Genomic DNA, 14,557 nt, shown 5'->3' with positions numbered 1-14,557 from the left:
CACTGTCTAAGTCTAGAGCTTCTGTTCAATAAAAACCAACTTGTGCAAATTTAACAGAGATGTACATATTACAATATATTTGCAAAACATAAAATCAATGGTGAAAGAGTATCTATGATACAAAAGAAGACCTAATTAAAATTGACAAAAAGGCAAAAGAAACAATAGAAAAATGGGCAAAGTCAATTTGTAGATAAGCAAAAGTAAATCATTAACAATTAAAGAGACAGTCAACTTCTTTAGTGTGTAGAATAAGTGAAACATTAGTAAGGTACTACTCTACATATATCAATGTGGCAAAAAGTTAGTAAAGTTGAAACTGACAAGTTTTCTGAAAAAAGAAAACCATCTTGCCCTTCCTGCAGGAATTTATACAGGTGCAACCCTACTGGCAGTATTAGATAGTTTAAGTATTATCATTCATGGCTCAAAAATCCTAGAAAGATTCTTATAAATGTTCCAAACAAGCCAAGAGTGAGATTTTAATTGCGATGGTACTTGGTGGTAAGGAGTAGAAGGCAGTGTAGGGGCACACATTATTGAGGGATGGATGAAAAACAAACAGTGAAATACTCTCAGGAGTCAAAAGCCAAAAAAGCTACTTGTACGGTAAGCAGTGTGAATAGGTCTTTAAACAGTGTTGAGTAAAAAATTATGACAGGAAATATCTATAGCAAAATGCCATTTACGTTAGTCAAATACATACACAATCTACATATTTTAAAAGAATAAATACAATTTAAAGATACATTCTATTGGGTACAAGGCTTAAAACCTGGGTGACAAAATAATCTGTACAAAAAGCCCCCATGACACAAAGTTTACCTATACAACAAACCTGCACATATAACCCTGAACGTAAAACAAAAAATATATATATTCTAAGCACTCAGGATAGCAGGGAACATAACTAGGGGATAGGCATAAGAGAAAATGAATAGATGAATAAATAATTTAATCTTAAAAGTGAAATTAAATCATTTACTCCCATAATGCAAAAATTAAAATAATACAAAAGTTAAAATCAAAATTTATCATAAAATCTAAAATTGCACAGAACCAAGCATACATAATATTTTTAAAAAATTTACTGCATTCCATCCAGGAAATAAACCTTCCTTGAACCAGGTATTTGTAAGCCAAGATGTGTACCTGTGAGGTTATTGTTTATTGCCCCCTAGAGTACACTCATATTAATTAGCACAAAAATCAGCTCAGTAAAAATTAATAAAGAAATATGTTTAAGTGCCATATGTGTCTATTAATTCATGCATGCCATTGCAATTATCCATAATTGCTAAGCAAAGATCAGACAATTACTGACCCTATTCAATATCACAAAGTTAGACTTTACAATTAATTGGAAGTTTATGAGAATTTTGAGCTTGGATGCCAGTCATGTCCAGAGAGTTTGTAAAATAACCTATGCTAATCATTCACACCCAATACCTCTGAGAAGAAATAAAACTCTGGTAGTAAAACCAAGACTCAAATGCAATGTTTCCTGAACTTGAATTGAACTCTGATAACTATTTGTTGGGTGGATTTGGACATTAAAAAATCAACCAAAGCTTTGTTTGAGGAGCCAAGCAGCTGGAGCCACTGACTGCACCTTGGGGATGCCATTCCCATCACAGTATCATAGACTTGAGTATTTATTATGACAGTTCTTGGCTAATGGTAGTAAATTATTCGTAAAATGGGGTGACATTCTAATTATTTTAGAGGTGACATTCGGGTAAGCTGAGGTTTTAAGAACAACATCACTAGTTTCAAAGAAGTGCGAAGGTGATTACCTCTTTTGCTACTATCTTCCTCAATTCACCTCATCTTCCTCTATTATTTTATTTGTGAAAAAAGAGAGACCTTTTGCCCTGTCTCCTGCTAATCCAATACCTATGTCATACAGGTTATCTATTACTACTCTTTAAAAGATAGGCTCTACCTCCTCATGCTTAGCCTTTTCTTCATATAACAAAATATTTCGAGTGGGAGTCACCTATAACCAAATATAAAAACAAGCCCATAAATTATAAATACCAAAAATATAGAAACAATTGTGTAAATAAAATAATTTGTATCCAGTTTACATTGGCTTTTATGAATTTTATCTCTTGTTTACCTCAAGCCCTCCAGCACAGAGTCCTGGTTTTGTCTGTGTGTGTGCATGTGCATGTGTAGTATATTGTCGTATTCCTAATACACTGAGTTATCTCATTGGTTTTGCCAAAAACACTCATGATACATATTTCTGTCACTATGGAGGAACAGTTAGCTTTTTGAATAATTGTGTCAGGGATGCCCAGGACCATTGTCAGGTTCAAAGATTCACCAGAGTGACTCACTGAAATCAGCAAAGCTGTCACACTCATGGTAGTAGTTTATTACAGGTAAAGGATACAGCTTAAAATTAGCAAGATAAAAGACACTTATAGCAGATGGTCCAAGAGAGACCAGGAACAAGCTTCTAGTTGTCCTCTCTCACTGGAAGCACTGAAATAGTGCTTAATTCTCCAAGCAACGATGTGTGACAGCACATGTAAAATGGTGCCAATCAGAGAAGTTCACCTGAACCACGGTTCCCAGGGTTTTTGATTTATATGACTTATAGTATTTTTACCTATATGACTTAAAGGTAAATCATATAGGCATGTGGCTCTCATTTGATTCACCTGAGCTACTCAGACCCATAACCCCCAGAATTCAAACTGGTACAGTGTGACCCAAAGCTCCAGGAATAGAAAACAAGCATCTACCATTAATCACATTGTTAGCATAAACTGTCTGGCATTTCCAAGGTCTCAAATCTACAAAAGCACTCTTTGTATTCCAAAAGACTCCAAGAGTTCAGAGGTTATCTCCCAGGAGCCGATCAAGGGCTGGTCCTGAAGACCTTTGGAATCTGCAGTTTGGGCAAGCTAGACCTGCTAAGTTAACCCTTTGCTGCACAATAATATTGAAGAGTACAGGCACATGGAATAGCTACTTTTTCTCCCTTTTTCTCAGTGGCACCTGTATGAAAGGGTAAGGCAGTGGCAATTGGTAAAAAGGGCAAGGAAGCTTTCTTTAAAACTACTATTTTTCTTAAGTTGAACATATACTTAGGAGGATGATAACTGCAATCAATCACACTCTATCCAGCTGCCCTTTAGCTACCTCTCTTGCCTTAACAACTTCTGAAGAAAAATTCAGTGGAAACTTCCAGAAGAACAGACACTCTAGAGTATGCTCCTTGCTTTCTCATTGGCCCGCTTAGTCTTGAATCTCACATTACCCAGTGGTCTACATGGCATCATTTTCTCACTGAGTGCCTACTCTTGGCACCATAACTGTCTTTGCTGAATCTGCTTTCACTCCCTGGCACCCCTCCACTAACAATTTGGATGTAATGGTGTAGTGTGCTTTGCTGAATTTGATGGCAAGCTTACAAGTGAGGGTGTTGATTACTGCATCACAGTTCAACAACTCTGGGTGACAGTGCACAAAAGCGTAGCCTTTCCATCATGGCCATGGCATCTGGCTGGGCACACAGGCACAGACAAGCCATTGGCAGGAAGACTTATGATTATTCATGGCTGATCCTGATAATCTAGAGCCCAGAGTGTGGGCAAAGCATTTCTTTCCTTTGCCCTCCTGTCACCTTTAAGTCTACACACAGCCTCATTTTAGTGGATTCCTTAAATCCTCTTATTCTTGGACCTCCCCTCCATTCTTTTACGCTTCTGGGTTCTGCAGAGATCCCAGGCTTTACCCTTATAACTATTTCAGTTGAGATTATTGAGCTACATTTGCTCCTTATATCTGAGACCAGGGATATCAAGTGATTGTTCATTGGCTAGATTAGAGACCTATTTCTGACTTTATTTTTTAACCTAAGAGCACTATAAAAGATCTTTACCTTCAAGAAATTACAAGGAAAGAAGCATCTTCAGCTAATGTTGATGATCTCTTAGTGAAGGAGAAAGATAATAATGCTCTGTTTTATATGTTTTTACTGTTATGTTTCTACTCTTTTATTTGTAAGCAGGTATCATGCCTGTGTGTACATATGCACATATGTGTATGGCGTACACATAAATTAGAAACTCTGGAGGTGTCTCCCAACAATTTGTGTTTTGACATGTCCTTCAGGTGCTTCTGAAGCACACTCAAATTTAAGAACCACTATCTTAGACAATGGAGCAATGGAAAACATATATGAGTTTAAAAATTAGGCATTGTAGATTAATATTATTGTGATGTTTTATGCTTGATAAATAGATACACAAGTAATACAGATAACTTGTGATTCTGACAGTGAATATCTAGAAATCAATGAATGATAGCTACAGATAATATTGTCCCCATCTTTCAGTTTAAGCAGAGGAATGTTTCCTGCTCTCACCAAAATTTCTTCCTTGTGTCAAATAAAGCAGTTGATCCATGAATAGTTGGTTTTGACTGGGGAGGGTGACGTTTTCCTTTAGCAGATCTGACGACAGAGCAGCTCTGTCCCTACATTTTTTCTAGATGCAAATTATGTGTAAAAATGTCAATGAAAACACGTTTCTGCTTCAGATATAACAGATTCGACACTCTAGATAGATGGAAACTAGTCAAGGTCAATGTATCTACTGTTTTATCCCTGCAGCAAGTACTAAAAATAAGTGGACTCAGTATCAAGACAACATATATGAGCACAACAGAATATTTTTCAATAAATATCTTTCTAGTCTTGAAAAGTATCAGACAGTAAGCTAAAATTGCTCTTATATATACTATATCTGATCTGCACATATCCAGTCTATCAACTTGCCTATCTCATCGTTAGTTTATGGGATTGAATGAAAAATATGAGCCCTAAGGAAATCCAGGTCTTAATCCTCAAAACCTGCAAATATGTTATCTTATGCCAAAAAGAGGAGAGAAGGCTTGGCAAATGTGAATAAGGTTATGAACCTTGAGAGTAGGAGATTATTTTGGAGTATCTGTGTGAGCCCAGTCTAATCACATGGGTCCTTTAAAGTGGAATAACTTTCCCGGCTGTGGTCAGAGAGATATGTGACTGTGGAAGCAGCCCCAAGAGGTGTGATATGAGAACCACATGATGCCAGTTTCTGGTTCTGAGATGTGGGGGCTATGCTCAAGGGCTAGAGAAAGTCCTCTAGAAGCTAAGAGTGTCTCTAAACTGGTAACTAGAGCCAACAAGAAAATACAGGCCTCAGTCTCTGCATTTGTGTTATTGGACAGTTTTCACCAGTGTTACAATATATAATTTTATAGTAAGCCACGATATTTATTATGTGGAATTTTCATTTCTTTCTGCTTCAAAATTGACACCTTTGTTCTTGGCTTTACATTTTAATATACAATCTAATATTAATTGTTTACTCATACCAAATGGATTAAAAATAAAACAGGGGCATTTTTATTGAAAACGCATTGCCTCGGCAGGGAGCGGTGGCTCACACCTGTAATCCCAGCGCTTTGGAAGGCTGAGGCAGATGGATCACGAGGTCAGGAAATCGAGACCCTCCTGGCCAACACGGTGAAACCCCATCTCTACTAAAAATACGAAAATTAGCTGGGCGTGGCGGTGCGCACCTATAGTCCCAGCTACTTGGGAGGCTGAGGCAGGAGAATCCCTTGAATCTGGGAGGCGGAGGTTGCAGTGAGCCAAGCTCGTGCCACCCCACTCCAGCCTGGAAACAGAGCAAGACTCCGTCTCAAAAAAAAAGAAAAGAAAAAAAAGAGAATGCATTGCCTTTATAGGTTGATGTAGGTTTAATTGGCATGCACCTTTTCACAGTGTATCGTCCTAAAGAGAAACATGGTGAACCTATTCCTTGACTTAGGCCTTTCAAAGATCTTTCAATAAATTTTATATTTTTCTTCATGAATTTTTTTACACATTATTTTTGTTGGATCATGCATTTCTTGAACATTGTTTTTGTAAAATATGAAATTATTCATTTTGTTTTATAAAAGCAAGTAAAGCATACATTTCCTTCTGAATACCATTAAGCTTCCATCTGAATTCAGTATCTGCACTCATTAATTAACCTTGCTTCCCTCTATGGTTGAACATTATCAAAATATTTAAAAAACAATTTAAAAAATTATGTAAAAAATATGTGAAATTTGTATTGCAGAGAATTCTGGACTTGTGATTGTTTGGCTTGCAGGTTTCTGACTTTATAACTTTTTCTGACTTTATGATAGTTTTATCAAGGTGTTAAATGCATTTTCAGCTTATATTTTTGACTTAGAATGGGTTTATCAGGTCATAACCCCATCATAAGTTGAGAAGCATCTGTATTTTATTATTTTAACTTAACTTCCTTTTTAAATGTGTATTTATAAATAAATTTTAAGTGTATTGAATCTTTTGATATTTAAAGCAATTTAATTTAAATTTTAAATTAAAAACTGTAAATAGCATAAATGGGAAAATATTCCAACACAACTTATCATTGACATGTAAGAAATATAAGACATCTGAATTTAATAAAAAGTGGCAAAGATATGATTACCTATCATAAGAGCAATTAGTGATCCATATTATTCAATTGGTAATATCAATGCCAAATGAGTATGTATTATTTTGGTCCATTAAAAAGTTTCAGGGAGATACTGGCCAAACAACTTGAAAATCTAATGTTAAATTTTCATTTCAAGTATGAGGAAAACTCCTAAAATACTCCATAGAAATATTCTACTATAGTAAATCAGATGATCTGAATTGATGGAAATGGCAAACTATTGACTAAAATCTATTCCAGGAAAAAAACAGCTGTTGAAGTCAGCTGCTCTGGTATAAATAAAACAAGTTAAACCATAAGGGCAGAATCTTAGAAATTTGGAAACGTAATTATGCCATCTGGAAATAGACTAATCAGAGAATAGAGATTTGGAGAAAATAAAATTACAAATAACTTGAAAAACAATAACAAATATGTGTTATCTATACTCAAAGTCCAATTTGCTTACCACTTATAAGATTACTATGTTTCTGTAACTGTATTGTACTGTATCCCCTGTTATCTGTATTCGTCAATTTATTTTTAGTATACAGATGGTGATTTTCTAAGTTATATTTTCCATGCATAAACTAAAAACTAAGTTACATTTTATTACATGACTGAAGTTTATTGTCCATAAATCAAGTCATAGAAATGAAAGGTCTCAGAAATTTTTTATGTGGCATTCAGAATGTTGATGTGTGTGTGTGTGTTGTGTGTGTAGAGATAGAGAGAGAGAGTGTGTGTGTGTGTGAGAGAGAGAGAGGGAGAGAGAGAAAAGAGAGAAAGAAAGACAGGGAGAGAGAGAACAATTTACATTGTTCTCTTACTCCATGCTTAAGCATTTTTGAAAATATACTTGATCTTCAGGATCAACATTACTAAGCAAGAAAATGACCAAGAAATGATGAAGACAATTATTCCTACTGTGACATACAAGCATGTCATACAAAAATAAGACAGTGCCTTTAAATTATTTATATATTTCTGTGTGTGTGTATTATGCAATCTTCTCAGAATGGACTGCCCTGATTATCTTACCTAGAGCAGCTGCTGCTGTACTGTCCAAACTCCTCAACACCGAATACATTCCATACCTAGGGCACAATTGTGTGTTGTAAGATAAATAATCATAGAATAATATTAGAAGTTGTATAATTGCTTATTTTATAAAATTAATTTGAACATCATTTATATTTCAGTAACCTATTATTTTTCATTACAAGGTCAGAAAAACATTTCACTTGTAAAAAACATAAGAGATATAAGTCTAAAATTTCTCTGTGTCATACATTTCCTTTAATGAATAATCGGCACTTCTGTTATATTAATAAGGACAATATTATATACAACACACTACAAAATGTGTTGCAATAGACATTCTTATGAATATTGATTACACACATATATGACTAGAAATGGGCATGATTTTCTGATCACATAAAAACTTTGAAGCTTCAAACTATATTGTGTGTATACATAATGATGTTTTCCATTTGCAAGACAGAGAAAGCCAAGACAAAGAGAGAAGAAGAAAGAGAAGCAGAAGACAGATAATTTGGTTCAAGTCTCTAACTCATTGATCAAAAATAGGACTGCCATAAACATTCAGAGAGAATTTCTAGTCAGAATTAACCCAGTAATGATAGTATTTTATAGTCATTTCAGCTCGTAATAAATCCCTTCTCCATGAATTCTCATAATTCAAGTCTGTTGTATTAAAATACAGAGCTAAATTTTTTCAAAGAATATTACCATTATTTTTATAGTGTTTTAATACATTAGAAAAATGCTTTATTTCAATTTGAAGAATGTAGAAAATAAAGCTCTTAAACGTTGTCTTTCAGATATGCATCAGATCTGAAGCACAGTCCAGCTTTACTAACGCTGCTTCACAACTATATTTTAATAATTTCTAAAAGCAATAATTATAAATACATTTTCCCCCAGAAAGAATCTATGTCTGAACATTTTACCCATCTTATAACATTGAAATACTTTGCTAAATCTAATTCAAGTAAATATTGCTTTAGTAGGCACCAAATTGATATATTTCCTTCTTCTAGCCTAAGTAAATCATACATATTTAAGCAACAGCATCCAAAGAAAAATCTTTAAGATTATGAAAGCACTGTTTGTTGTCTAGTAAAGTTATGGAGATTAGCCCACAATTTTACTTCTATTCTTTAACCATTTTTTTTTTTGCCCTTATTGTTCTAAGATAATTTATGTTCAGCTGTTGGGTTAAATTATATACAATTTTTTTATTTTAAATTTATGGTCTGAGATCCCTTGTGCTGTGTTGTCTAGTTTTTTATTGCAATTATCAATATACAGTTCAGAAAGGTGATTCCAAAAATAGCAAAATGATGGTATAACAATGTAAGTACTTAAGTTACTTCATGCCATGAGAGTAAAAGCTGAGATATTAACAGAGGCCTGATATGTGAAGACGTTTGCTTGATTACTAGTAAAAAATGTTAGGATTTTATTTATAAAAGTGAGCTGCACAAAAATTTAAATTCTAATTAATTATTTATTGAACATTTAGTAAGTATTACGTGTTGTGTAAAATGCTTTTCATGCTTACTTTAATTTCATTCTCACAATGACCAGCAAAATATGGTGGAATGACATGGAGCAGAAAACTAGTTTTACAGAATAAGAAGCGGGACAAAGACGGCTGGACTTTGGCCCAAGTATTCCAGGCAAGGTATTAACTATAACCCTAGAATTTATGCTAAGAAAGTAACTTTGCATCAGTCTGAATAGTTGATATTCTTTTCTTTATAAGAAAATAGACCTTAATCTTCAGATTTACTTGGTCCTTTGTATCAAAAATAAACACTAGTGAAATAACCATCAATTTCTTCCCAAAAAGTACATGTAGAACATACCTTTAGTACAGCAGTGATATGATCAGAGAAGTGCTTCATGCCACATCATTTTCTTCTTGGAAGTCACAGTAAGCTCCTCTTGCCTGTAGGAGGGCTTTGAGGCAAAATGATCCTTATAATGTGCTTTCAGTGGAGGGACTACTTGAGGTTTTGTGTCCAGAATTGGTGGGTTCTTGGTCTCGCTGACTTCAAGAATGAAGCCGCGGACCCTCGCGGTGAGTGTTACAGCTCTTAAGGTGGCGCGTCTGGAGTTTGTTCCTTCTGATGTTCGGATATGTTTGGAATTTCTTCCTTCTGGTGGGTTCGTGGTCTCGCTGGCTCAGGAGTGAAGCTGCAGACCTTCGCGGTGACTGTTAACAGCTCTTAAGGCAGCGGGTCTGGAGTTGTTCGTTCCTCCCGGTGGGCTCGTGGGCTCGCTGGTTTCAGGAGTGAAGCTGCAGACTTTCGCGGTGAGTGTTACAGCTCATAAAAGCAGTGTGGACCCAAAGAGTGAGCAGCAGCAAGATTTATTGCAAAGAGTGAAACAACAAACCTTCCACAGTGCGGACTGGGACCCGAGCCGGTTGCCACTGCCGGCTTGGGCAGCCTGCTTTTATTCTCTTATCTGGCCCCACTCACATCTTGCTGATTGGTAGAGCCGAGTGGTCTGTTTTGACAGTGCGCTGATTGGTGCGTTTACAATCCCTGAGCTAGACACAAAGGCCCTCCACTTCCCCACCAGATTAACTTGATACAGAGTGTCCACACAAAGGTTCTCCAAGGCCCCACCAGAGTAGCCAGACACGGAGTGTCCATTGGTGCATTCACAAACCCTGAGCTAGACATAGGGTGCTGACTGGTGTGTTTACAAACCTTGAGCTAGACACAGGGTGCTGATTGGTGTATTTACAATCCCTGAGCTAGACATAAAGGTTCTCCACGTCTCCACCAGACTCAGGAGCCCAGCTGGCTTCACCCAGTTGATTCCGCACCGGGGCTGCAGGTGGAGCTGCCTGCCAGTCCCGCGCCGTGCGCCCGCACTCCTCAGCCCTTGGGTGGTCGATGGGACTGGGCGCCGTGGAGCAGGGGGTGGTGCTCGTCGGGGAGGCTCCGGCCGCACAGGAGCCCATGGAGGGTGTGGGAGGCTCAGGCATGGCGGGCTGCAGGTCCCAAGCCTTGCCCCGCGGGAGGGCAGCTAAGGCCCGGTGAGAAAACCAGCGCAGCGCCAGCGGACTGGCACTGCTGGGGGACCCAGTACGCCCTCCGCAGCCGCTGGCCCGGGTACTAAGCCCCTCATTGCCCGGGGCCGCCCATGCCCACCCGGAACTCCAGCTGGCCCGCAAGCGCCGCGTGCAGCCCCGGTTCCCGCTCGCGCCTCTCCCTCCACACCTCCCTGCAAGCTGAGGGAGCCGGCCCGGCCTTGGCCAGCACAGAAAGGGGTTCCCACAGTGCAGCGGTGGGCTGAAGGGCTCCTCAAGTGCCGCCAAAGTGGGAGCCCAGGCAGAGGAGGCGCCGAGAGCGAGTGAGGGCTGTGAGGACTGCCTGCACGCTGTCACCTCTCAGTTTTACTTGTGATCCCACAGAGCTTCTTGTGAAATACTTATACAAAGATAGATGTTTCAGGATAAATAAAACCTTTATCTCTTCTACATAACTAACATTCTATTTAAAAAATCCTTTATCACTTGAACGATTGCAAAAACTAACAAAATCATTGTTATATTTTGAAGAGTGGCCATGCATTATAATTCAGTATTGTTTCTTAGTTTGACATCAATAAAATAATTTAAAATGAAAATTTAGAAGATGAGCACAGTTCGGCAGTCTAAACTATCAAAAAGTAGATCTTAGTAGTGATGTCAGAAAGATAGCCAAACAGGAAATCTCAGGCTCTACTTGGCCCACAGAAAGTTTAACTGGCAAATATCCACAAACTGGAACATCCTTTGAAAACCCCTACACCTGGAAACCAGCCTGAGATACCAGCAAGGGATGTAGAATTGAATGAAATCTGAATCAGAAGGGTAGGAAGAATGGTTTCACTCCACCTGGGCTTCCCCCTTCCCTTTCCCCAAGTTGGCACAGCAGATGGAGATGGTTTCCCTGCACTCACAGTTTCTACCAGGAAAAAAGAATAAGAGGTAGTCATTCAGTTTCCCTAACGTTCTAAGATGCTACTCAGGAAGTCAACTCTGGTTTCACCTCATGGGGAATACTAGGAGAAATGGCATGGCTTGACTGCCCTAGGGTCAGGCAGAAACAAAGAAAATTACTGATGCGCAGATCTTGGTGGTACCTCTGTTTTCCTGACAGCTGTGCTGCTCGATCAGGGATATCAGTAAACCTCATAGCACAACCACAAAATTAAGCTGGTTCCCTTCAGAAGCACAGTGGGAAGTACAATTTAACTTGAGCCCCGAGACTACTAGTCTCTGGGCTCGGCCTTAGAACCCACATCAACAACCCTGCCTAGTCAGGGAAACACAGCTTCACCTATTTGTGAGAAGAGAAGAGGTAGATTGGGCCTGACCAGGGAAAACAAGTAGCAGCTCCACACAGCCAAAAAGCCCACACAATGACTCCAACCAGGAAGGAATATTTCCACCTTTCTATATTTTGGAGAAACACAGCAAGGGCTAGTCTTACTTTATCCGGAAAGTCAATAAGACACTAAACTCAGTTGGAAGCCCACTTCATGGCTCTACCCAGATAGGGAGAAAAATCTTCAGCTTTATGTAAGTAGTGTGTTTCAGCCTCAGGTCTTACCTGTCCAGGGTTGTGACCCTGCCTAACTTCAGAGTCTAACATGCAGTCTTGTCTAACTGTAGATTTCAAATAGCAGAATTTTCCAGCCAGGAATACATCTTATGACTGAATTGACCAGAAGCCATTGCATTACCCAGCCAGTAGTTTCATCTGACAGAAAAGCCCAGACAGTGGTCTCGTTGGTCAGTAAAACCAATCAATAGCCTATTCTGACATCAGAGCAAAGGCAGTGGATCAGCCAACTAGAGAACTCACAGCAATTTCTACCTGCCTGGGGTTTTCACTTTCTAGCCCTTCCAGAATCACAGGCTAGACTAAATATGTGAAGCTCTGGACTGGGTGTGGTGGATCATGCCTATAATCCTTACCCTTTTCGAGGCAGAGGTGGGAGAATTGCTTGAAGCCAGGAGTTTAAAACAAGCCTGGGCAATAAGATAAGACTCTGTCTCTACAAAAAAGAAAAATAAAAAAAATTAGCCAGACACGGTGATGTGCGCTTGTAGTCCCATCTATTCAGGAGGCTTAGGAGAGTAGATTGCTTGAGTCCCAGAAGTTTGAGGCTGCAATGAGATATGATTGACAGTGTACTTCAGCCTGGATGTCATAGCAAGACTCTGTCTCAAAAATGAAAATAACAAAATAGTGGTTCTTTGTTCCTGCCAAAGAACTCCTGTAAAGGCCAAAAAACAAAGCTATCTCCTAAAATGTGCAGACAACAACATAAAAACACAAAGATTACAAAGAATCAGGGAATCATGACACTTCAATAAAAAATAAATAGACTCCAATCATGAACCCCAAAGAAATGAAGATTTGTGAAATAACTGAAAAGAATCAGAATAATACTCATAATGTCGCTCAGTGAATGCCAAGAATATGCAGATATAAAATTTAATAAAATTTGGCAAACAATAAAATAAAAGATAGAAAACCAACAAAAAATAGAAACAATAAAAAGAGCAAAGTAGGAATTCTAGAGATGAAAAACAATGACTGAACTAAAAATTTCAACAGAAAACTTTAAGAGAAGACTGGTTTGATCAGTCAGAAGAAACAGTGAGCTGGACAGAACATCCAGTCACTGGAGAAAAAAGACAAAATAAAGAAAAAGAATGAAGACAGCCTATGGGAATTATGGGACACAACCAAGAGACTAAACTTTTACATAATAGAATTTGTAGAATGAGAACAAAGAGGAAAAGGGCCAGAAAGCACATGTGAAGGAATAATGGCCAAATAACTGTTTAATCTGAGAGTAGGTGCCAACATTAAGTTATAGGAAGCACAGTGATCTCCAATAAAATCTACCCAAAAGAGAAGTACACCAAGACATAATAATCAAACTATTAAAAATCTAGGACAAATAAAAAATTCTGAATGCAGCAAGAGATAAGAAACATATCATATACAAGAAGGTCCCAACATGAGTATCAGCAGAATTCTCAGCAGAAATCCTATAGGCTAGGAGAGAGTGGGATGATATATTCAAAGTGCTGAAGGAAACCTCTGAACTAAGAATACTTTATCCAACAATTTTTTTTAAGAAATAAAGCAAAGGTAAAGATTTTTATAGAAAAACAAAATCTAACAGAGTTTACTTTATCGTCATTAGACCTGTGTTACAAGAAATGATAAAGATAGTTCTTCAAGCTGAAATAATTCTATTGATTTTAAAAAATTAAAATGTATAAAATGTACTTGTAACAGTAAGTACTCAGTCAGATTCAGAATAATACTGTAACAATTACGTGTTAATTACGTATATCTTTAGCCATTTTGGAAAACAGTAGGGAGGCACCTCAAAAAACTAAAAATAGAATTACCATATGTTTCAGCAATGTCACTATTGGGTATATATTCAAAGGAGTTAAAATCAATATGGCCAAGAGATGTCTGTGCTTTCATCTTCCTTGCAGCATTATTCACAATTGCTGATATATGGAAATAATCTAAGTGTCTATCCATGGATGAATATATTTTTTAAATGTATATAGACACAATAAAATATTATATAGTCTTACAAAAACAGGAAATTCTGTCATTTGTGACAACAACAATAAACCTGGAGGACATTGTGTTAAATGAAACAAGCTAGGCACAGAAAGACAAATACCGTATGATCTCACTCATATGTGAAATCTAAACAAAACTGAACTCATAGAAGTAGAGAGTAGAATGGTGGTTACCAGAAGCTGGGAAGCTGGGTGGAAGGGCAAAGAGGAGATGATAGCTAATGAGTACAAAGTTACAATTAAATAGGAGGAATAAATCTGGCATTCCATGGCAAAGAAGAGTGACAGGTAAAAAATCATGAACTGTGTATTTCAGAATAGCTACAGGAGAGGATTTTGAATGTTCTCACCACAAAGAAATGATAAATGTTTGAAGTGACAAATATGCTAATTGCCATGATTT

General features: G+C 37.6%; 1 long non-coding RNA gene across 1 annotated transcript in view; it reads right to left on the bottom strand.

Annotated features, from left to right (window-relative positions):
- The window catches only part of LOC109029363 (uncharacterized), a 40,065-nt gene extending 27,793 nt beyond the window's left edge, over window positions 1-12,272 (bottom strand). The window contains exons 1-2 of the long non-coding RNA XR_010130695.1: window positions 12,143-12,272; window positions 7,542-7,597 (exon numbers count right to left, since the gene is read on the bottom strand). This is a non-coding gene — a long non-coding RNA (uncharacterized lncRNA). The remainder of the gene's footprint in view (window positions 1-7,541; window positions 7,598-12,142) is intronic.
- Window positions 12,273-14,557: the final 2,285 nt, after the last annotated feature.

Source organism: Gorilla gorilla, chromosome 14 (assembly GCF_029281585.2).
Source record: "Gorilla gorilla gorilla isolate KB3781 chromosome 14, NHGRI_mGorGor1-v2.1_pri, whole genome shotgun sequence".
In the NCBI taxonomy this organism is placed as follows: domain Eukaryota; kingdom Metazoa; phylum Chordata; class Mammalia; order Primates; family Hominidae; genus Gorilla; species Gorilla gorilla.
The sequence above is the reverse complement of the archived record's forward strand: the minus strand, read 5'-3'. Positions and strand labels throughout refer to the sequence as shown.